This window comes from Cryptomeria japonica, chromosome 5 (genome assembly GCF_030272615.1).
Source record: "Cryptomeria japonica chromosome 5, Sugi_1.0, whole genome shotgun sequence".
Lineage (NCBI taxonomy): Eukaryota > Viridiplantae > Streptophyta > Pinopsida > Cupressales > Cupressaceae > Cryptomeria > Cryptomeria japonica.
Window position 1 is genome coordinate 789,662,982 of NC_081409.1, and position 22,356 is coordinate 789,685,337.

Below are 22,356 nucleotides of genomic sequence, written 5' to 3' on the forward strand. Positions count from 1 at the left end.
ATTGATTCATCATGATCTTTTAGGCCACCTAAAAGATAATACAATAAATAAACTCACAATCCAATGATCATCCAAGTTGACCTGGGACAAAAACAATATAAACAATTGATAAATCCAACTGGTGATGCATCAGGAGCATCATCCAACATGTTACATAAACCGGTCCATAACCTAGCAGAATAAGACCGGACCCAAAATAGGTCACCATAAACCAAATCCAACACCACCGATCAATAGGAACATGAAAAGGATAACTAGACCAGCTTGAGAACCATCTAGAAGCTGCACCAACAATACTTATCAAGTGCATCAAAAGATCTTCAACAAAGTTCTGTCGGTAAAACCCTTACTAGTGACCAAAAGGCTTACTAGAGCAAATGATAGCATTTGAGTTCTCAGATCCCAAACCAACTGATCGTGATACACATCTGAATAACATAAATGACAAATCCAAACTAATTCCACAACTCAAAGAATACCAGATCAATATCATAATCCAACCACTCTACTGGAACCTACCAGAAATTGGTAAACAACCAAAATAGCCAGTGTTGCCATCAATGATAAAACATCAAGGCAACACATAATCAATTCGTCCAATTTGCCAACAGGACCCCTCCTCAATAGTAGTTTGTAGAGATTTTTCAGTTATTTTTCTAGAAAAGTTTTTCAGATCTAGACAAATCTTTGAATCCTACGCATAATTATTGATCAAGATCAAATTATATTCCAGTAAGGGTATCTTTTTTGGTTATTGCATTTGATCTTTTTTTTTTCAGACGATTCATTTATTTCTCATTCATCAATTTTATTAGTCGTTGCTCTACTTGTTTGAGAACCCGTGATCTTCATTTGAAGCTAGCACTTTAGTTTGGGGAATTTGTTTGTGACCCTTAGTATGTTGCAGGTCCAATGTTTTGATTTGGCAGCATATGTTGATTTTCATATTCTTATTTTGCCATTCCATTTATTATCATCAACCTATGGTGAGCTCGAATGGTGCATTTTATGTTGGAAGTGGTCAACCTGAATTAGCCGAATATTTGAAATCGCCCTTATTGCATCATAGTGTGCCGATGCAATTGTATTGCACTTAGTTTGGCAAGATCCATGTTAAAAAATGGTCATGTCTTTGTGCGTGGATCTTAAGAAGGCAGTTGATCTGCCCTGTGCATTTTGCTAAATCCATGGAGGCTTGAATTTGCACTGGACCATGTTTGGAGTGTTATCTATGATCCACAGTATTTATCTCATTTGATCAATCTCATTATTTATTCAAGGTGATTGGTGTATCCCTGCACATTATAATCGTCCTTTCACATTTATGAGCGACAGATCTCATCATCACCACGGTCACGTTTTCTTGGCTCTATTCTTTGACAAAGGTCTTATTTTTGGTCTTGTTTTAATTATTAGTTCCTACTTGCAGGAAACTATAGTGGAGGATTCTAAATTAAATTAAATAGCATGAAGTTCATTTCTAATATATGATATGTACAACTTGCATGTTTTTTAAGGGAAATTTTGTTGCAAATAATTTTGTTGGTCAGATGGGTGTCAAATGAATTTACAAATATCAATGCAAGAGAATACACGAAAAACTATGACGTTGTCAGTGTATTGCGGGGTTAATAATAGTCAAATAGCTGAAAACAATTGAATAAAGGAGTTCTGAGCGCCAGATGGAATTCGTTGATAATCCAGATGCCTTAACTGTTCTTAGACATCTTACAATCTCGTTTAGAGTGGCAAATGAAGAGGAAATATGGAAATATAGAGCTATGTGCTCTTTTAGAGCCTCTTGCAGATATTTTCCTATTTTGCGTTCTTCATCACAGAGGGAGAAAAACTAAATTACTTTTTCCCATTCGGGTTTTGGATTTAGCCCACGGTTTAGTAACCAACTCAAATGGAACTTTTTGGATCTGGCTACAAGTGGCTCTATGGCGACAATTATTTGCAAAAGATTGGTGGTGCCCATGTTGACAGGAACAGATTCAAGCCCTTCGGTGCAACACCAGGTACTCTCTAATACCTATAAAATTTATTTTTTCTTTGATTAATTTGAGAATTGTAAGAGACTAAGACATTATACATCCACAAACCGAGATCAAGTCTTTTGAATATAAGATCATATTTATTTTAGCTGAATTTATTTTATACGCATGGCTTTATAAGGGTAGTATATTAAAGAACTGACTTCAGGAATATAGAATAGATTTTGTCCTTTTTGGTTTCTTTTTCACATGGATTTGAGATGGAAATATAATAGTGGACTGCCCACAAGCGGCATGAACTTAGAGACCATTTTCTAGATGCCCATATCATATTTCAAACCTCCATACGATGCCATCAGACCACATTTCAGTCACATCCTTATCTATGTTTCCACATTTTTCGTTCTTTTTTACTATGATGCGATCTGAGAAACAATGGATCCACTCGTACCGTGGGTGCTATTTCCAACAGAGGGTAAGAATTTTTACCCTTTTGCTCTGTCAAATGTGGGTTTTTCTTTTTGTTGTGTTATGTTGATTGTTTCACCATGATAATTGAAATTTTTGGATTTGATTTGTAGGAGAATTTCTTGGGTGACGAAGGATAAAGTATAGCAGGCAAATTACTTTGGGACTCTCACCCAAGCTTCCACTTGCAGAATCCATTTTTATAATGGTGAAGAGATTTACGCCCCTTTCAAGAGCGTCCTTCCCATGGTAAAATTCCTTATTTTGGTCTAGTTTTGTTGTTACTTTCTTTGTGATGATAAATTTTTGGGGTTTAGTCTTTATCCATTGTCATCAGTTCTTAGACATCAAACCTTTGAATAGATCAAATTTAGATGATTAGAAATACCAGAGTGTATTGCTTTTGTAGTGTTAATGCATTTCATCTTTTCTATTGCAATATACAAGATTCTTTCCAGATGTGTGCTACTTTGCCATGCCCGATTTATCTATAGATAGCTATCAAACATTACAAGGCATTCTCGATTTATCTTGCTCCCTATTTTAACCTTAATTTACCTATGTAGGTGGACCCTAAAGATATTGTATTTGGGGGATGGGACATTAGAAACCTTCTCTGAGTGGTAGTTGCTTGCCATATATTTAACATTTACTTTGATTCTATCAAGCCTTGGCCACCACGGCCAAAAACTACTGATAATGCCCACAGCAATAGAGGGCCACTATAGATAGCTATTTTTGGTTAGGAGCCAGAATCATACATAGAGCATACCTGGCCTACACACCTTAAAGACTTTCTTTTCCCTTTTCCTATGCAACAACTGACTAGTCATTAGATTATAAGTTAAACAATGCCTCTAAAACATGACAACTGCATCTACACCCACAAAATTCGAAATTAGTTGTATTATATATGCAGATTGGTCATTACGGTGTAGGTTAGGTAACACCTCTGAAAACAAGACAACTACATTTGCACCCAAAATCTCAAATTGCACTATATGGTAATTGAAAGAATTAGTTACATCACCTTTCCTCATTAAAACTCTGTCCTAAATTTTGATCAAATGTATAAATTATAGAACTAAATCTTGGTTGTATGATTTGAGCCAAAGCAATAAACAGAGCAAAAATTCATCCAAAAACTTGTCAAGTACCTGAAGCATTTTGCTGACGTTGCTTGTGCCAAAGACCTAATGCAAGTGGGCAAATTTGTGCCTCTCGTCTGTAGTTAAATAAGGGGCAAAGATGCCGTCTTTTGCACAACGTCAGTTATGGTATAGTTGGTCAATAATTTTGTAATATTGTGATGAATGGGATAAATTTCAGCTGACCATACATATACATACTCTTATGTAAAGAGATGTAATTTTGTAATGGAGCAGTTATTTTCAATCTGCTATGAGGTACGTACTTTTTAGTGACTAGAACATAAGTATAAAATGATGCATATGTAAATGTCACCATCTCTTTATTTTGACATAAGAAAAGATGGCAGTCTCCCTGATATTAATTGTTTTCTTAATAAAAATTAGATTTTCATCATGATGTGTCTTTTTTGGTCCCATCTAAATACCTATAAAAATTATTCTTCTATGATAAAACAAAAATGAAACAATATGATGAAATTTACGGTACTGCAGTCTCCACCATGTCAAATATTGTTTCATATTCATACAACAAAAAATCTTTCAATTGCTTCCTCTCAAATTCATGAAGGTTTTTACGTTTAAATGGTTGTTGCATAGGCTCAAATATTTCTTTTGCACTGAGCAATTTTTAAATGAATAGTTTTTAATCAGTTTTATGTCATTTTGTAAAAGTCTTTTTAATTTTTAATATAAACGAAATCATGTCTCTAACATTGTTTGTTTTTAATTTTATTTCCTGGTGTATTGCTTTTTGACTGGCAATCATACTAGTTGAAATCTTTGTGTGTCCAGTTGGGGATTTTAATTTTCGTTAGTAAAGCCAAATTCTATATGTCACTGAGCCAAGTGTTCGACCCTTTCCAACATCTGAATTGAGTCTCATCATATGGTGTTTTGCCATATATGGAAGCAATGGCTAAATTTAGTGGTTTCTGATAAATTGCACAAGTTTAATTTGACTCAAGTACCAATTTTGATTTCACTTTCATTGGTTTTTGGCTAATTATTTCCCCCTTATTAATAAAAAGATGTTTAACAACAGCATTGTTATCTACAATAATAATTTATCTTAATGTTCTCTCAGTGCGTAATTATCACAATATTGTTCTATTTCTTCCTTCAACAAGTAACAAAAATCTTTTTGTAATTTCAGTATCAAGAATGTTGATGTTTTGTTCAAATTTTTTGTAAGTTTATTATCTCTTTAATTTCATATTGTGCCTTCTAAGTCTCTTGTGATTCTTGGGTCATTTTATTACATTTAATTTTTTGTAGCTAATTGCAAGAAGGATTTCATCTTTTTTATCTTGTTGCAACAAAGTGCTTAATCTATTATACATATGTTTCTTAGAACTGTTAGCCCACTCATTCCAAGGGATAGTTTCAAGGTGTGAAAATTTAGACTCTTCAATCCTTATACAATATTGTATTTCTCCCTCTTTTTATTTTGGACATATTTTATTTCTGTGTTTAAAATATTTACAATTTAGTTTTTCATTGCTCATCTAATGGATGCAATGGCTGAAACTTCAATAATTTGCTAAGGAATTTCTACTGATTTGCTTAGGAATTTCTACTGATGTGCTTTACCTATTTTATAGATTTTCCTTTGAAATTTGTACTCTGCTATTTGTTCTTGGATATAGACAATTAGCAAGGCTTCTCTATAATGTTTATCATGTGTATACTAAATTGTAATAAACACAACTTTTTAGCAGTATTTTAGGGAAGATTTAAGTGGGATGATCCCAAATTTGCATTAGGATTAGATCAAATTTGTTCACTGCTTTCATTATATAGTTACATTGGATTGCTGGATTTTATCTTTCCCTTCTTCTTTTGCTCAATTAGGCCCCTAATATCCATGTGAACTCAAATATGCACTCCTTGAAACTTTTCAGCAGTTCCAAACCAATTGGAACTCTCTTCATATTTGGCAACTGCTTTGATATCAATTTACTTGTCCCTGTAGCCATAGTTTTTGGTGGCTACATTTATATATATTGTAGTCATATCTTTTCTCTTTCCTTGCTTCCTCTAATTTGATTCGATTCCTCATCTCCAAACAAGTACTCATATCCTCAATGTCTCCATCAACAATTTCCAAGATTACATGGTAAAACTAGCAAAGGAAATCAAAAGAGTTTTAAGCAGCATAAATAAAGTGGCAAGAGAGAGATAGCTTTAAGACTTGCTAATGAGGATGAAAGATAAGGTGAAAACTATGTTCTGCCTCAAGTTATGGGGACAAGGACACAAGTTAAATGCAACTAAGGTTCAAGGATCACTATAGAGATTCCAACATTTCAAGGGACCACAAAGGACCAATGAGGGTCAACATTAAAGATAACTCCTATAAAATTAGTATTATTTAAAATGAAATTTTTTATGGCAAGAAAGTGCCTATGTATTTAGGACAGGCATACATCCCTTTAAATGTCAAGGGAGTCTAGTCTCTCCACATGCGAGTCAAGAGCACCCCAAGAAGGCTTGCATAGATCATGAGTTAGGAGAGTCTTAAGGAGACTTGGACATCCCCTACATGAGGAGCATCGCTAGGCAAAAAGTGTAGCTACTTTCCTTAATTTTTAAAACACTTCATCCTAGTCATGATTTTACTCATCACTTTCACCATTTTCTAATTTTTCAACCACTTGAAAGCCGTTATTCACTTATTTCCTTCACTCATATGCATGGTTGCAGTTGTATTTTCTTACTGACTTCAACACCTTAATCAAAGTTTTAGATTGGTATTACCATCAATAAAGTGTGTCACTTACACTTAGTTGAATGCATCTCTTCCTTATCACAATTTTGCAACACCTCTGCTACTTAATTATCATGCTTTTTTATTGGCTAAGTTGTTGGAAAAGTCTTCTTTCTATGTCTCGTACCCACTCAATCTTGGGTACACTTTTGATATTCATTTAACATGCTTTAGATGAGATTTTAAGTGGTTCAACCACCCTAAAATTTTTCCACTTAGATGGTAATTCAACTTTTAAGTGTTTTTGGCATACTTTGTAGTCATTTAGCTTAGAGCAGTTATGTGAAACAAGTAAAGTGTATAGTGCCTCCTTAAGCTAGCACTTTGCATGTAATGTTATGACAATGGTATTTTATGATTATAATTTAAATATGGAAAATGTCCAATGACATTGGCAATGGTAAGCATGGGAACATTTTCACTTTCACTAAGCTATTTTGTCATTTTATAAACTAATTGCAAATCTAACTTATTTCTTTCAAAGCAAGGAGGATGGCTTTAGTAGAGACAAATGTTCAACACTAGTATAAGCCTGTAATATATCTTGAAATATGGTCAATGAAGGGGCAATAGCTCATTTTAGTTGGAGTCTAACTTTGTCATGGCTTATAATGCATTTTATTGATAAAGGTTAAATTTATTGGTAAACCTTACCAAATAATTTTTTATGATGTTTATATTCAAATGCTAGGTTTTTTGTACAGATATATAAGTGATAAGCTATAGTACAACAAAAGAAATCCTTCTATGCTAAAGTATGAACTCTCTGGTAGGACAATTCTACCAAACATCACATTTGGATCTGTCATAAACCCTCACCAAAGTGGGTTTGGGAACAAACCATCCAGATCATTGTTCTCTAGTTTCATTTATTTTACAATTTGAATTGCAAATATTGAGAACAAATCATGCCACAAAATATTAATTGTTTGGCACAAATCAACATTCCTTTACTTCATCTATTTTACAAATTGAAAGGTATCTTCAAATTTTCTTTCATGCAAAGATCTGTATGTTTCCAATATATTTTGCATACTCTACAAACTATTATAAATTTGTCAAAAATAATTTGAGAATATCCAGATAAGTTACAAATGACTTTTTGGATGAAACATTATTTTTATAGCATGAATAGAAATTCCAAAAATTGTTTGGAAATATCAAAAATGCTCTTTTGCAATGCATTTATATCATTTGGAAATGTTCCAAATATGTAAAAAGATCCCTAAATTAAAAAGTCCCATAATCTTTAATATATTTTCTTACACAATATCTCATTTTAGTTAGAATCCAATTTATTTGTCATGGCTTATTTGACTGGAAGCTAACTACCAAATACAATGCATTTTATTGATAAGGGTTAAATTTATCGGTAAACTTTACCTGTCAAATAATTTTTTTTATGATGTTTTCATTCAAATGCTAAGCTTTTTGTATAGATATATAAGTGAAAAGTCTATCTTTTATATTTCCATGTCATGGAAGATTGATCGGTTACTATATAGACATCTAAAAATTAGACCGCTGATGCGTACTTGCACAATCTTTATGTGCAATATAGTAGTTATTCTTTTCAAAATTTTGTTTGCACCAAATAACTGATTTACATTTTAGTTAATCTTCATGTTGTTAATTTTGTAGGTTTTTGAATACAAAAGCTGCATAAAGAAACCGATTCCAAAAAAGCAAATGAAATCACGTAATTACCACTGTACTAGTTTTGTCTTCAAAATGTATAGCGTAGTCAATAATTAAAGGCAAATAATATTCAGACCAAGTACTTGCATTTTGAATCGCATGTAAATCAGTTAACAATGTGGGTCTTATCAAACACATTTAGCGCGCACACACACACACACACACACACACACACACACACACACACACATATATAGAGTAATTTTTCTGTATATGTATTGAGTAGATATTGCATATGTTGATATCTGCCATCTTCCCCATTGATTCTGATAGTTGCATTTATAAAATAAAAATATTTTTGATCTTCCTGTTGCTGCACCACACCAAACAACTACAGTTCCTACCATTGCTAGGCAGGAACTTCGCTGCTTGCAACTCTTGTTTGGAAAAGGTACCTTGCCTTATTTTAAATAAATTTACAGCCTCCCTATATATTTGCATACATTTTAAGGAGTCCTCAAATGTGTGGGTGAGGCCCCACGTGGCCCCACATATTTTTCTTTTAAAAAAGATTCTTAAAAGTAAATTTGAAAAATCAGATTTTTTTATTAGCATAAAGAATATGTTGCAAATCAAAGAATATTCTCTATTGATATATTGTTGACACCATCATATGTAAGGATTTTTTTGGCCCCCTCCTTATTTGCATTTTTAGTCTGATAGGCCTGCAATTTTCAAATGGTGATATCTCAGGCTCAAAAACTCATTTTCCAATGATTTATTTTTTATTTGGGGTAGAATTTTGTGCTCTTTGCAGTGGTGTAGGTGGTTTTCCATTTTTCTGCATGGATATTTAAAAAAAAAAAAAATAGATTTTTAATCCTGTAGTTTAGTAATCCTCATTTTTGCAACTTCAGAGGCTTCGTTTGGAGTAATATGACTTCGTTTCCATGTGCCATTTTTTTTAAAGTGCACATTTTTCCTCTAATTTCATGTGGTGCTATCATATTTTTACCATTTTGAGTAGAAATTGTACTTTCAATATTTGGTCATTTTTGGCCTATTTGGTATTTCTATTTTGCTTGGATCTCACTTTAGATCTATTGCAATATTTTTGGAGTCTCTTATAGCCTATTTAAGGCTGTTGTAAAATTGAAATTAGAAGTCCACTTTGCTATTTTTTTCAAGTGGCCCATTGTACACACATATGTATAAAGTGCCAAATCATCATTTTGGGTGAAGTTTTTTAATTAAGTGAATTTGTGGGTCTATCTTTTATGATTGTGTGCCTCTTTATCTTGTGTTTTTTAATTTTGGTGCTATGGGTTCTCCTAAATTTCCACTTTTAACTCCACATAATAATGCATCATGGGAAATTAAAGCATGGAGTAAGTTAATGGAAAAAGGACTCATTCATTATATAAATGAAACAATAAGAACACCATCTGATCCTAATGCTTAAGTTGAATGGCTCACTAAAAAATGTATGGCACTTGGAACCCTAAGGAAGTGTATCAGATGACCTCATTTTTAACATTGATAAGTGTACTACAGTTAAACAGACTTGGGATATTATGACAAATTGTATGGTAAATTTGATGAGATTAGAGGCTACAAGCTTGATGGTGAACTCATAATATTGGATCCCAAAGATTTTGATACAATCCAAGATTATGCTATGAAAGAAAATCAGCTAAGAAAGATTGTGGCATTGACAAGAAGAATGCTCAATTGGTTTACAACTTGTTGGGCAAGCTTCCCTCAGAGTATGCAGTCTTTGTTTCTAGCTTTCACACCCATTAGCTAGCTCAAGGTGCCTCATACACTCCACCATAATTTGATGCATTCATAGAGATGCTGATACTTGAGAAATCTAAGTTGACCAAGATGGGGATTCTCAAATCTTCAAAGTCATGAGATTTGGTCCCTAATAAAGAGAATCAAAGCAATCAAGGAAAAGGAAAGACCTAGTAGCAGTCAAAGCCAAAACCACAACAAGATGGAGCATAATCATCCTCTCCATAACAAGGTCTTTTTTTATCCTAACCTAAGAGGAAATCATATAAGGACAATTTTTTTGTGCATATTGAAAGAAGTCGGGACATGATGAACCATATTGTTACAAGAAGGATATTGATGAATTGAAACATCTTTTTGAGAAGAATAAAATCAATTTGCCTTCTAGAATGTCTACTTTGGCTACTTCTTCCAAACAAAATGATAAAGGGAAGGATCACACTTTTGAGTCAAAAGGAAAAGGACAAGCAAGTTGTGCTACTACAAGTTATGATTCAAGGAGATGGCTTCTAGATTCAAGAGTTTCTCATCATATGGCATCTTTGTAGTCTATGTTCTCTTCATTTGAGCCTTGCAAAATATCATAGATTTCGATGGGAAATCATACATACATGGATATGATTGGAAAAGGATCTACTTCCATTAGGGATGACTCCTTCAATGATGTGTTGTGTGTACCCCATTTGATAAAAAATCTTCTTTCCATCTATCAAATCATAGATGTGAAAACAAGGAAAACTGTGGAGCTCACACGTGATTCAGCTATCATTATAGACTTGGAGTGTAGAGATATAATTGCAACTCGGGTGGTAGATCACGCATTTCATTTGTATTAATTTTCACATTTTGGTCCTATTGATGAGGTTAACTCTTCATATGTTGATCACACTCATTATGTTGATTCAGATATCGAGGAGAATTTTGGGTACTTGAAATTGGGGATTCTCACATGTGACCTTGTTATTGAGTCATTCTTTTCATCTCCTCCTATTGATATAAAATCACCTATTGCACCTAATAATGTAGATATTGGAATAGTTTAGCCTTCTTGTGATTCACTGCAGCAGGATATTCTTTGTCTTCCAACTTTAATTCGTTGGGATGACTACTTGACAAACATTGTAGGTTTTTTTGTGGAGTCTTACTTTGCAAATTTGGGAGACATCATTAATGGCATTCATCTTCTCTTTGATGAATATTATCCTTCTTCAATTTTTGTGAGGGACACTTTGACCCTCTTGTTCATTCTCTAGATGATCATTCTTTCGAGGTTGACATGATTGTGGATACTATGTACAACATTTATAGGAGGCCTCTTCATATTTAGAGGAGACATGTGAGTATATGGATCTTGTTCTACATTCATCTCTACTAGATATCGGATTGCCTTTTTTAGTAGTATTGATCAATACACCTAATTTGTAGGGGGTAATTTTCAGCATTGACATGGGGACACTTGAGCAGTTTTCAGAGATTTCATACATCTTAAGTTTTTTTCCTACATCTTCCCTTTATGTTTCTTCCTAAGGGGAGGAATTTAGTTTGATGATCGTGGACAAACTCCTTGATTTAGTTTCGATCTTCTACCATTGGTGCGGATTTTACATTTGGGGGGGCTACTTGGTCTCTATTCTTCTCTCTTATGGGGGGGGACCTTTTCCTCACTTGGGGTTTTATCCTTCTCATACTTATTTGAGAGTTATTTTCTATAGTTTTCATCTCTCTTTTGGGGGTATTTTTGTCTATTGGGTTTTTCTATTTTTCTTTGTTTGTGAGAGATTGCATTGGTTTGCTTGTATTTTCATTTGTACATGGGTACCTAAAATTGCCTCAAATCTGGGACCCATCTTGAATTGTCAACTTGACTATACATTCCCCTAAGTTGCACTTAAGAGGGGGGGGGGGGTTTGGGTGTAAATTATATCTCATAATTACAGTTTACTTAAGTTGACTTAGGATAATGCATTTCATAGTAGCTTGGATATGAGACACTTAGGGAAGTGTGCACATAGGGATGATGTATGTAGGAGAAATTCCACCTTTTGTAATCTTATCTTGTCATTACATTGCATCTTTGGTGGGTGATCCACCTCGTGTGGAATATTTCTTTCTTTCTCCTACATACCCCTACCTACCCTTGTTTCTCATTGAGCTACATGTCATGGTTGTGTGCTCACATATCCATATGGCCTTGCCTTTATAAGAAGACTCATCTACAATGTATATAATTCTTGATGATCCAATTGATCAGTATTTTTTATCTTGATTAGAATATAGTTTATTCTTATCAAATTTATTTGTCTCTCTTTTGTGCTATTCAATGTGCTCTTGATCTTGGCTAGTTTCAACAAATTCTTACAATTGACCTATATTAGGACCTTATAATAGTTGAAAAATATTGAACAATAAAATTATTCTAATGTTAGTCTTCTTTAAAATTTTCAACACATTTTGTGAGCTTGTGTATAAAAGAAAGTCTTATCCCCTCATTTGAAATATCTCTCACCTCTTAGTTATATTTCCTCATGATCAGTTCAATTCCAAGTGAGAAAGCAATCATTAACTATTGAGGAACATTCCACCTATAATATTCCACGCATAATATTCCACGAAAGATTTCATAATATTCCACCTATAAACATCAAGATTTCATGAAGAAATCAATGAAATGAGACCAATTAGAAAATATATAACATTATAATTCATCATTTCCTTAAGATTCTAGCCTCTTCCCTACAAGTGTAAGCTCTATCTTTTTCTATCTATCATTTTTGGAGGGTTAATTCTAATTTGGGATTTGAGTCTTTTACTTAGGAAAACCTATATATAGCCTAATACCATTTCTCTCTCTCTTGTGTATTCTGGTTTGAGATTTGACAAAGAAAGATTACATATTCATAAAGTATACATTGAGACAAAGAAATCTAGACTTTGAAGAAGCAAAAAACCCTAGACACTATTTGAAAATCCAAAAATTTTTGACACTTTTTCAAAGAAATTTTAGGGAGATAATTTGATTGATATCTTGATCTAAACTTTGTTCATGATATCTACATTTAACACCTTTGGGACTAGGATTCCTAGCCCCATAGTCTAGCACTTTTAGCTCCAAATTGTAGATGAAGGTTCCTTTCTGATCCATATTTGTAGATCTATTCTTAGAGTTTGCAAATTTGTTCTTTAGCTTATTGTTTATGTTTATTACTATAAATTTTATATCTTTTCACCTAGTTATTGCAATTCATCATTCTACCTTATCCAATCATATCAAGCCATAGAAAGAAATTATCAATTTGTGTGCCTAACTCTCCCAAGGTTTTGTGGTTGGACGTATTGGTTATTTCCCCAATATATATTGATGTGAATGGCTTTTATTCCTAGTTTTCATGTTTATACTAGTCAAACCTATTCCTCACCATTACATACACATTACATGTATTCTAATAGATAATCATTTTGTTCATTCTAAAGCAGTGTATAGTACCACACGTTCTAATAAACAATGATACATAAGTGGAGGTTGAAGAGAAATGTTTAGTTAATATGGATGATGGATCATTTTAAAATGTTCTTTATGTTCCTAATATTTTTGCCAATCTTCTTTTAGTCTACCAAATCACTCATCTTGCAAATGGTAAGAAAGTTGATTAATATCTACATAATTATGATTTAATATTTTGTTGATAATGTTGGAGTTGTAATTTAACAAGCCAATGACAAGATTCTATTGTAATCATTCTTCAACTTTGTACCACAATCTCCTTCTATGCTATCTCTCACTCATTTAGATTATATCAATAAACTGTAACAAGGGTAGTTTGGCCATCTCAACTATCACTATATTAAGTACTTTATCTCATAGGATATGGTCATAGGTCTCTTTCAAATAAAATTTTCAAATGGTGTATGTATGTGTTGAGCTATGGGTAAGAATTTTGAAAAAAGGATGTCTTGGAGGGCTTCAAAAGTATTTTAATTGGTTCATAGTAATCAAGTGAGTCCATTTCTAACTTTTAATTTAAATAAGGCTTATAATATACTCACCTTCATTGATGATTATTCTAGATACACTTGGGAATTCTTAATTCATTAGAAGAATAATGTATTTGAAAATTTTCAATATTTTCAGGCTCGTGCTAAGAATAAATCTTGAAAAAATATTAGGATTGTTCACAATAACAATAGTTGAGATTATGTGCACCGTAACCTTGTATATAATTCTATACTCTTAAAGGGATAAATCTTCAACATTTAGTTTCATACAAACAACAAGAGAATAGTGTTGGCGACAAGAAAAATAAGGACCTAAAGGAGATTTCTAGTTCCATGATTCTTTCTCATTCTCTTCACCTAAAATATTAGGTTGAAGCTTTTAATTATGCTACAAACATTCAAAACTTTTTTCTTTGCAAGGAATTGAAGGGTATGACTCCTTTAAAGGCTTGATGTGGTAGGAAGCAAGTTGTGAGGAATTTTTGAGTTTTTGGCTCTCTCTCACTTGGGCACACATTCCTCTAGAGAAACACAAGGCTTAGGAACCTCAAAGAAGGCCTTGCATATTTTTGATTGGAGTGCTCACTTTAAAGAAATCTCTCCTAGATTGGCTTGTAATAGTCCTCCTTCCTACATAGTGGAAGTAGAAGAAAGTGACTCAAATGGTTCTATCTCACTTATAACTAATATGATACCATTTTCATTGCATTCATATTTTGATGTTGAGACTTCTCATCCTTCAAACTCAAGTTCTCCCATTTCTTTATGGGGTTAATAGACACTGCAATCAACATGCACGTGGATTTCAAGCATCCTTTAGAAACTCGAAGAACTCAATAATAGCTTCAACATCTTTCACATGTCTACATTGATTTTTATTTCAATTCATATTCATTTAAGGAAGAGTTAATAATCCACAAATGTGATTTAGCAATAGATTATAGTTCCTTGATAAAGAACCACATATGAGATTTAGTCCCTCTTCCTAAGTGAAGATAAATGGTTCGATGTAAGTGGATCTATCAAACTAAATATGTAGTGGATGAAACTATGGACAATTTCAAAATACAATTTATGGCCAAAATTTTCTCATAGGTTCCTAGTGTTAATTATATAGAGACACTTACCCATGTTGCCTAAATGAACTCCTTTATCTTAACTCTTGTCATTATTGCAACTTATTGTTTGGTTGTACATTAGATGGATGAGAAGAGTGAATTTATTAATGGCGATCTATGGGATGAGATTTTCATGGAGAAAAAATAGGGATTTATGTAGGATTCTCATTTGGTTTACAAATTAAGTAAGTTTATCTATGGGCTTAAATAGGGCCCTAGGGCTTGGTATCCCAAGATGGACTCCTTTTTTCTCTCAACAAGACTCACTAGATGTTTCTTAGATCTGAAGGCCTATATTTTATAATAGGATGACTCTTGTTTGGTTCCTGTTCTCTTTTTTAACGACTTTATTATTATATCAAGATCCTCATCCATCATCGGTAAAGTCAAATAGTCTTTACATGATACATTATTTATGGCTGACTTGAGCCCTTGGCCCTACTTGCTTAGGATTGAGATCACATAATATTCTTCCGAGACCACACTTTCTCAACCCAAGTATGCTCTTGACCACCTACCTTAGTTGCACATGGATGATTGTAAGCCTACATCGACTCCCTTTCTATTAGGAATCAAGCTTGAGGCCAAGTGTTCTACTCCACTGGTTGATGGCACTTTGTATGTCATCTTGTTGGAAACACCATCTACTTCACTCACACTTGCCTTGTTATTTATTTTTCAATTGGCATGGTTTCATGCTCAATGTAGGAACCACAATAGATTCTAGTGTATTTTTTCTGGATTCGATTGTGTGTATTTTTGATGGAAAAAAATACACACAATCGAATCCAGAAAAAATACACTAGAATACAAAATGGATTGTGGATATCTCATAGCTTTACACAATAGATTCATTGAAAATCTACCAAACACATATTGCATTACATATAGTGCATTAAACACTTTGGGATTCAATATGTCGTACTTGTACAAGACTCAACTTTGTTGGATATATAGGTTTTGATTAAGTTGGAAATCTTGATGATGATAATTCCACTTTACCTACAGTTTTCATCTTGCTTCTAGCCCCATTAAATTATGAATTTTTTATTTTCTAATTTACCATGTGTGCTTCAAAATTTAGAAATGTTTTCTCTGAGGTAATGACTCCCATAAGGATGGGCTTCGTAAACAAATTCAATGGTTGCTACTAATATTTTTTAGGAGTATTTTAAAGTGCGTGGCTCATGGATTTCAGTGTAACTTAAGCTCCAAAATTTCTTGAAACTAATGATCTCGTGAATCTAATTATTTTTCACATTCAATTAAATAGTATATAAATAATTTTTTTATAGAAAAAACTAATGATAGGAATCCAAAAACACTAGACAATTGATATCAAAAAATCCCCTATGATAGTAAGGGAAATTTATAGCCCCGCCCCAAATGCACTTTCATAAAATTATAAACTAAAAATAAAGGGCTTCTATTTATTATATTGTAACTAATCTTGTAGCATTTGTTTTTGCCTCATGACACCACTTGCTCTATTAATATAGTTCCTAGGAAGTCCCTCCATGGGATAATATAATAATAATTAATAAAAGTATATTTTCATCTTGCTTCTCATATTTCATCTTCTTTATGACAAAGATCATCAATTTCTTTTCAAATTTTTTAATCTATTATTTATTTATCATTATTTTTCTGGTTGTGATGACATTTTTTTTAAACTAGTTTACTATGATTGTACATTTGACAATTAAAATTTAAAAAATAAATATTATTTTCTATCTTTTAGACAATCCAAAAATCGTAGGATTCCTCAATCCATATCAACATCACCACTCTATTATATTGCTTTCACATCTAATAAAATTTAGACAAAAAACTTCAAAACTCTCATTTGTTATCCAAATTAGACAATACGAAAGATGTAATCGTTTTGACAATCCGAACATTTTATAATATGCGTGAAGTTCAGGCTGTCAATACCAATCTTCTAGAGTGTGGAAAAATAGGATATGGAGGATTTTGTTTCGTCCACAGGCTCGTTTGGTCTACTCGTTTCGTGTGACTGAACATTATTCTTAAAACAAGATCAAATCATTTATCCTTAGGACTTTTTAAACTTAGAAATCCTATTATATTATTGTCTCGGTTTTGTTTTTTTCATACATATTGATTTCTTAGTTGTTTATATAATAAGTAAATTTATAATACTATAGAATCAATAAATATATTTAAAAAAATTATCCTGTATTTTTTATTTAATTTTATTGATAAAAATTTAATATAATATTTAAAAAATTAAAGATAAGAGACAAAATCATAATGTATAATATTACCATGTTTAAAATAAAGATGAGAAGACATTAAAAAGATCAAGTTCAATAAGGTCTAAGCATCTAAATGATGAGGGTCTTATGTATAATATTTATGTGTAACATTGATTGAACTTACAATTTTGTCTATACATACTCTTAATTGTGATTCTTATTTATCTATACATCTCGCACAACATTCTCTTATCCTTCTTAGATCTACAACCACTGTCACGTTTATGTTATGTGGACATAACTATTAATACAAGCTTCTGAAAATATGAATCCACCTCCCATGAATTATTTAATTATCTGACTAAAAAGTTTGACAATCATCTATCCATTTACACAATAATTTAATTTAAATAAGACCTAAGTTGTCATATTATAATATATGATCGAATAGCCTAAGATACAAATCATGGAGTATCAAGGATATAAAATGCATGATCATTAGAACATCAAACTCACATTTAACAAAAAAAAGTTAACATTCATTATACCTCACATCCACATTTTAATTTATAGGTCATTAAATTAGTGTGAAGAGAAAAATAAAGCCCAACTTGAATAAAGTGACTTCTAAAAGTGTCAAAATGAACACCATCCAACCTTAAATAATCTAACTGTTTGATGCAAATGAATTTTTCATGCCTATATAAGAACACGTGATAGAATTGTTGAAAATGGTAGAATTACAAAAAAACTAGCTAGGATCCAACTTCAAATAATCTAATTGTTCAATGTAAATGTATTTGTCATGTCTATATAAGCACACATGATGGAATTGTAGAAAATGGTAGAATTACAAAAAGCTAGCGAACTGTCGTGCGTCCCATCCAAAAGAATAGAAAAGTCAGTTGAATTTTTGCATAATTGTTTTTAGGTGTTCACAATCTTATAAGAGAATCACGAGAAACATCTAGTTGTTTCTGTATCAGCATATTCATGATTGTCTCGTTGGTGCTCACAGAGACTAGAATGATTGGCAAGTTGCGAATTCATTCCAATTCCTTCATTGCCAGCAATGTACACTGTTGTGTCATGGATTACAATGTTTGTTTCTCTCTGTATTCTTATATATCATTTGTGTACCTTCCCTTATCCTTCAATCCAGGCCCCTGATGAACCTGATATATCAAACTATTATAAAACATTAGGAAGGTATCACAAAAGCATTTACTTTTAGCTTAAAAAAGTAATGAAGAAGACTAATTTTGTAGTTGGAAAAGAAAAGTTCATATCAGAATTGCACTTCCTAGGTTTGCCTGGATGCAATGCTTTCAATTTTGTATGTTGCCCAGCAAAGAACAAATTTTAGCCACTCCTATTTGGCTTAGGATGATCAGGGTCCCTTATCTTTATTTCATCTTTTCTCATGTGATTGTGATGAGGGCGAACTCCTAAAGCAGCATCCCATGATCAAGATTATTGAAGTAACTACGTATTTCTGTAAATTGTTCTCTAGAAAATTCTCTTAACACCTGATAACAAGATAACCATGTTCGAACAAGATTGTTGAAGTAACCTGATAATAAGAGTTGAAGCTCTCCTCCTTTTCTTCATGATGAGAGACTGTAATTTGCACGGAAACATACTTTTAGATATTATTGGAAGCAAGTTGAACAAACATTAGGTAATTACTCACAATCCACAGTGTGAATTTGATGCTAACTGCTAACTGTGGTAACTTCATTCATTTTGCACTCGGCTTTCACCCGGGAGACCCGGGTTCGAGTCCCGGCAACGGAACTTTTAAATTTGATCCTTTTTGGATCTTCCTCCTATTAGGACCAGAAACTATAAATTTGCTTTGATTCGGTCGAAAAATAAGGTTAAACTTTTAATCTTCCCCTTTTTGTTTTCTTGCTATTACCTTGGACCAGAGACTGTAAATTTGCTTTAGTTGGGCCTTGAAAAACCTTGGGCTTTATAAAACGGAAGTTTTAATTTGACCCCTTTTGTTTCCTAATCTTCAAACCAGAACCTGTAAACTTGGTTTTATTTGACCAAAAAGAAAAGATTCGAGTTCCGGCACCTGTTTTGTTTTCTTGCCATGAAGACCAGATACTGTAAACCCACTTTAATTCAGCCTAAAAATTGCAGTCCCATGACATAGAAGTGCTGGAGTAAATGGTTGGGTGAAAAGTTCTGGTATTTTGTTTACATGATTTAGGGGCGGTGTCATTGATCCCACATGCGGGAGGAGGAGGAAAGGAGGGAGAAGATGGAGTATAAGAAAGAGGAGAGGGTCATGGCCAAAGCATACTTACCTGGACGGGGTCAATCGGTGATCAAAAAGGCAGATGGCCTACAGAGAGCACCTTCATTGCACATTGGAAGGGGGCTCTGTCTAGCATCTCCCATTGTGGAGAGTGCACATCATAATTTGTGACAGAGGGGGCTCGCGTTCGCGCGGCCCCCATACAAAACTAATCTGAAACATGGAGATTTTAGATTAAGTATAATTCATTAGTCGGTGCAACTGTTAAATGGCCTTATGTTAGTAAAATCACTCAATGGTCCAGTGGCTGTTCTATTTAGTTTGAAGTGTGCGAGGACTCTTTTTTTTTGGTCTCTGCTAAGTTCTATGGGGTTCTGCGTTTGAAGTCATATCAGTTATATTCTTCCTCTGTTAAGTTGGCAAGTTTATCATGCTATGGTCTTGAATTTTGGTTAGCGACTCTTTTAAGATGATCAAGACAGTAATATTCCAATTGAAAATGACGAAGTTTCTTGATTGCTAATGCTTGAGGCAATGGAAGAAAAAGTATGAAATGTGGCCTAAGTGGACTTAACGTGCCAATTATGGTTCAACCATCTATTTTTCTTCCAAAATGTTAAAGGATGGTTCATTCTCTGCGTAACATATTTAACAAGGCAAGACTTCTTCGGTGTGATAACAATGATTCAACTCCGGTATTCTGTGTATATATATACAGATCTGGTTGAAAGTACAAACGAGTAATAATGATAATAATGATAGTTGTCTTCTTGGATCACTTTTAATGCATATGTATTCTGTGTATATATATACAGATCTGGTTGAAAGTACAAACGAGTAATAATGATAATAATGAACAGAAGCTCTGCCTCGTTCCAGTTCTATTCTAAGTTGTCCTTGTAAATCAGCACACTAGACAAGCCCTTTATGCTAAGTTTGACGAGGTATTATTGGGGGATTGTTTTTCAGAGAGTATTATCGTAGAAGTCATCTGAATCAACGGTGTAATAAGTTGATGAAAGGATGTTAAGCACGTTCTGGACTGAAAGAAGACATGAGAGATGGGTTTAAGAATATACTAAAGCAAATGGCATTACCCTATTTGATGAGAGTGAACTGGACTCCCTAATCAAATATTTGTGACCATCTTGCACACCTAATCAAATTTAATCATCTATAATTTTCTAAAACACTCTAAAACTTGCACATCATCACTGACTTGTTTCCACTAAATTTGATTTTATTTAAATATTTTTTTTATCAATTTAAATGTATACTAATTAGCTGCCAAAATTGATTAATTGACTGTGAATTAGAGAAAATTTTGAAATATGAATTATGAAATGGAAGACTAATATTAATTTAGAAGAACAAGGTAAATTTTTATTTAATTAATAAGAAATAATAGTTAGTAAAATTAGCGTTTGCAACTCAATCAAGCTCTGCAAATCCTCAATAGTGCAAATTTTTGAAACAGAGACAACAAAATGCATGATAGTGGGGTTCTGACGACATCTGGAAGGGCTCCCCCTCTGCAGGACCAACCATGGCAAGTAGTTCGAAGTAGGAGAACCATTAATGAGGAAAAAAGCATGGCTAGGGCTACATTGGACATAGCCCATATTTGGGCAGTCCCCATTACCGCACAAATTCCCTCCTTCACTACCAAAGCAAACAGGGTGCCATTAGGTTCAAAGGCAGAACCAAAATGGTCTCAACCTAAACCTCGAAGAACCCAGGCAGAGGGTTTAATAAAACCATCCAGATTCAGAAAACCCACACATCATACCAATATTAATAACACTCATGTAATGCAAAAAACATGGAAGGAGTACAAATTCAAAAAACCCTAGGTCGGAGCCCATCCAAATCTCGACCCCAAATGCCGCCACGGAGTTAAGAAATTACTGCATTAAGCACAGATTATTTGCAAAATGGGAAGGTAGTGGGCAATCCTCATCAGAAATAGCAAATTGGTGGAGAGAAACATTCCACGACCAGGTAAGTATAATATCTTTAACCAAAAATTTCATCTTCATTGATTGCATTAAGGAGTCGTTAAAATCTAGATTACTAGAGGGTGAACAGGTGTTTTACAAAGGAATGAATTTTAAATTTCTTGATTGGAAACCTAAATTTGACCCAAATAGACATGAATTTAGCATAGAGTCTAGATGGATAATTATTCACAGTCTACCTGTGGAACTGATGCATGTCAAGATTCTTATTGACATTGGCAACAGCATAGGTAATTCGTTGCCCCAGAAAAAAACAAGTCGAACAAATCTGACATTAAAATACTAATAGATGTAGAAAGAAGCACTGATTACTTAAGGAATATATCCATCAACATGATGGATGGGAATTATAACCTAATTCCCAAATGGTTTAATGGTGTGATTGCGGAGGAGATGTGGTTTAAACCCTAATGTTAGAAAGACCCAGAATAGAAATACAGGGAACTTGATGAAACCAACTAACAAGGTTAACATCCAATTCAACAATGACATTGGTGGCTTTATCATTACAGATTCATAGATTGGGGATAAACAGGGATCACCACCTAACACCCAAATTTGCCAATAACAACGAGACCCATACAATGCTGGATGAGGGCAAAATCCAAAAAGAATTGGGAGATGTCATTGACAATCTAATGGGAAAATTTGCAGAAGAAATAGTAGACAAAATGTTTCAGGATGCCAAGATAGTAGAAAATAACATCCCCTCAAAAGACTATGATCACATTGCAGATATGCCTTAGGAAATGAATGAACAAGAAGAAGTAGTTCCTGAGACTCAATACATGGATAACCTCTCTCCGGTGGTCAAAGGGATGAATGAATTAGAAGAAAGAAACTTTATAATCAAGGAATTAATTAGCATGCAGGAGGAGGAAAGAAACTGGGAATCAAATGTCAATCTCGAGGACACACCCA

The 22,356-nt window shown here is 33.4% G+C and overlaps 1 non-coding gene across 1 annotated transcript; it reads left to right on the forward strand.

Annotated features, from left to right (window-relative positions):
• The first annotated feature begins 19,458 nt into the window (after window positions 1–19,458).
• On the forward strand, window positions 19,459–19,619 carry LOC131876435 (U1 spliceosomal RNA). Its single transcript, XR_009372795.1, has one exon. It is a non-coding gene; the product is annotated as a U1 spliceosomal RNA (small nuclear RNA).
• Window positions 19,620–22,356: the final 2,737 nt, after the last annotated feature.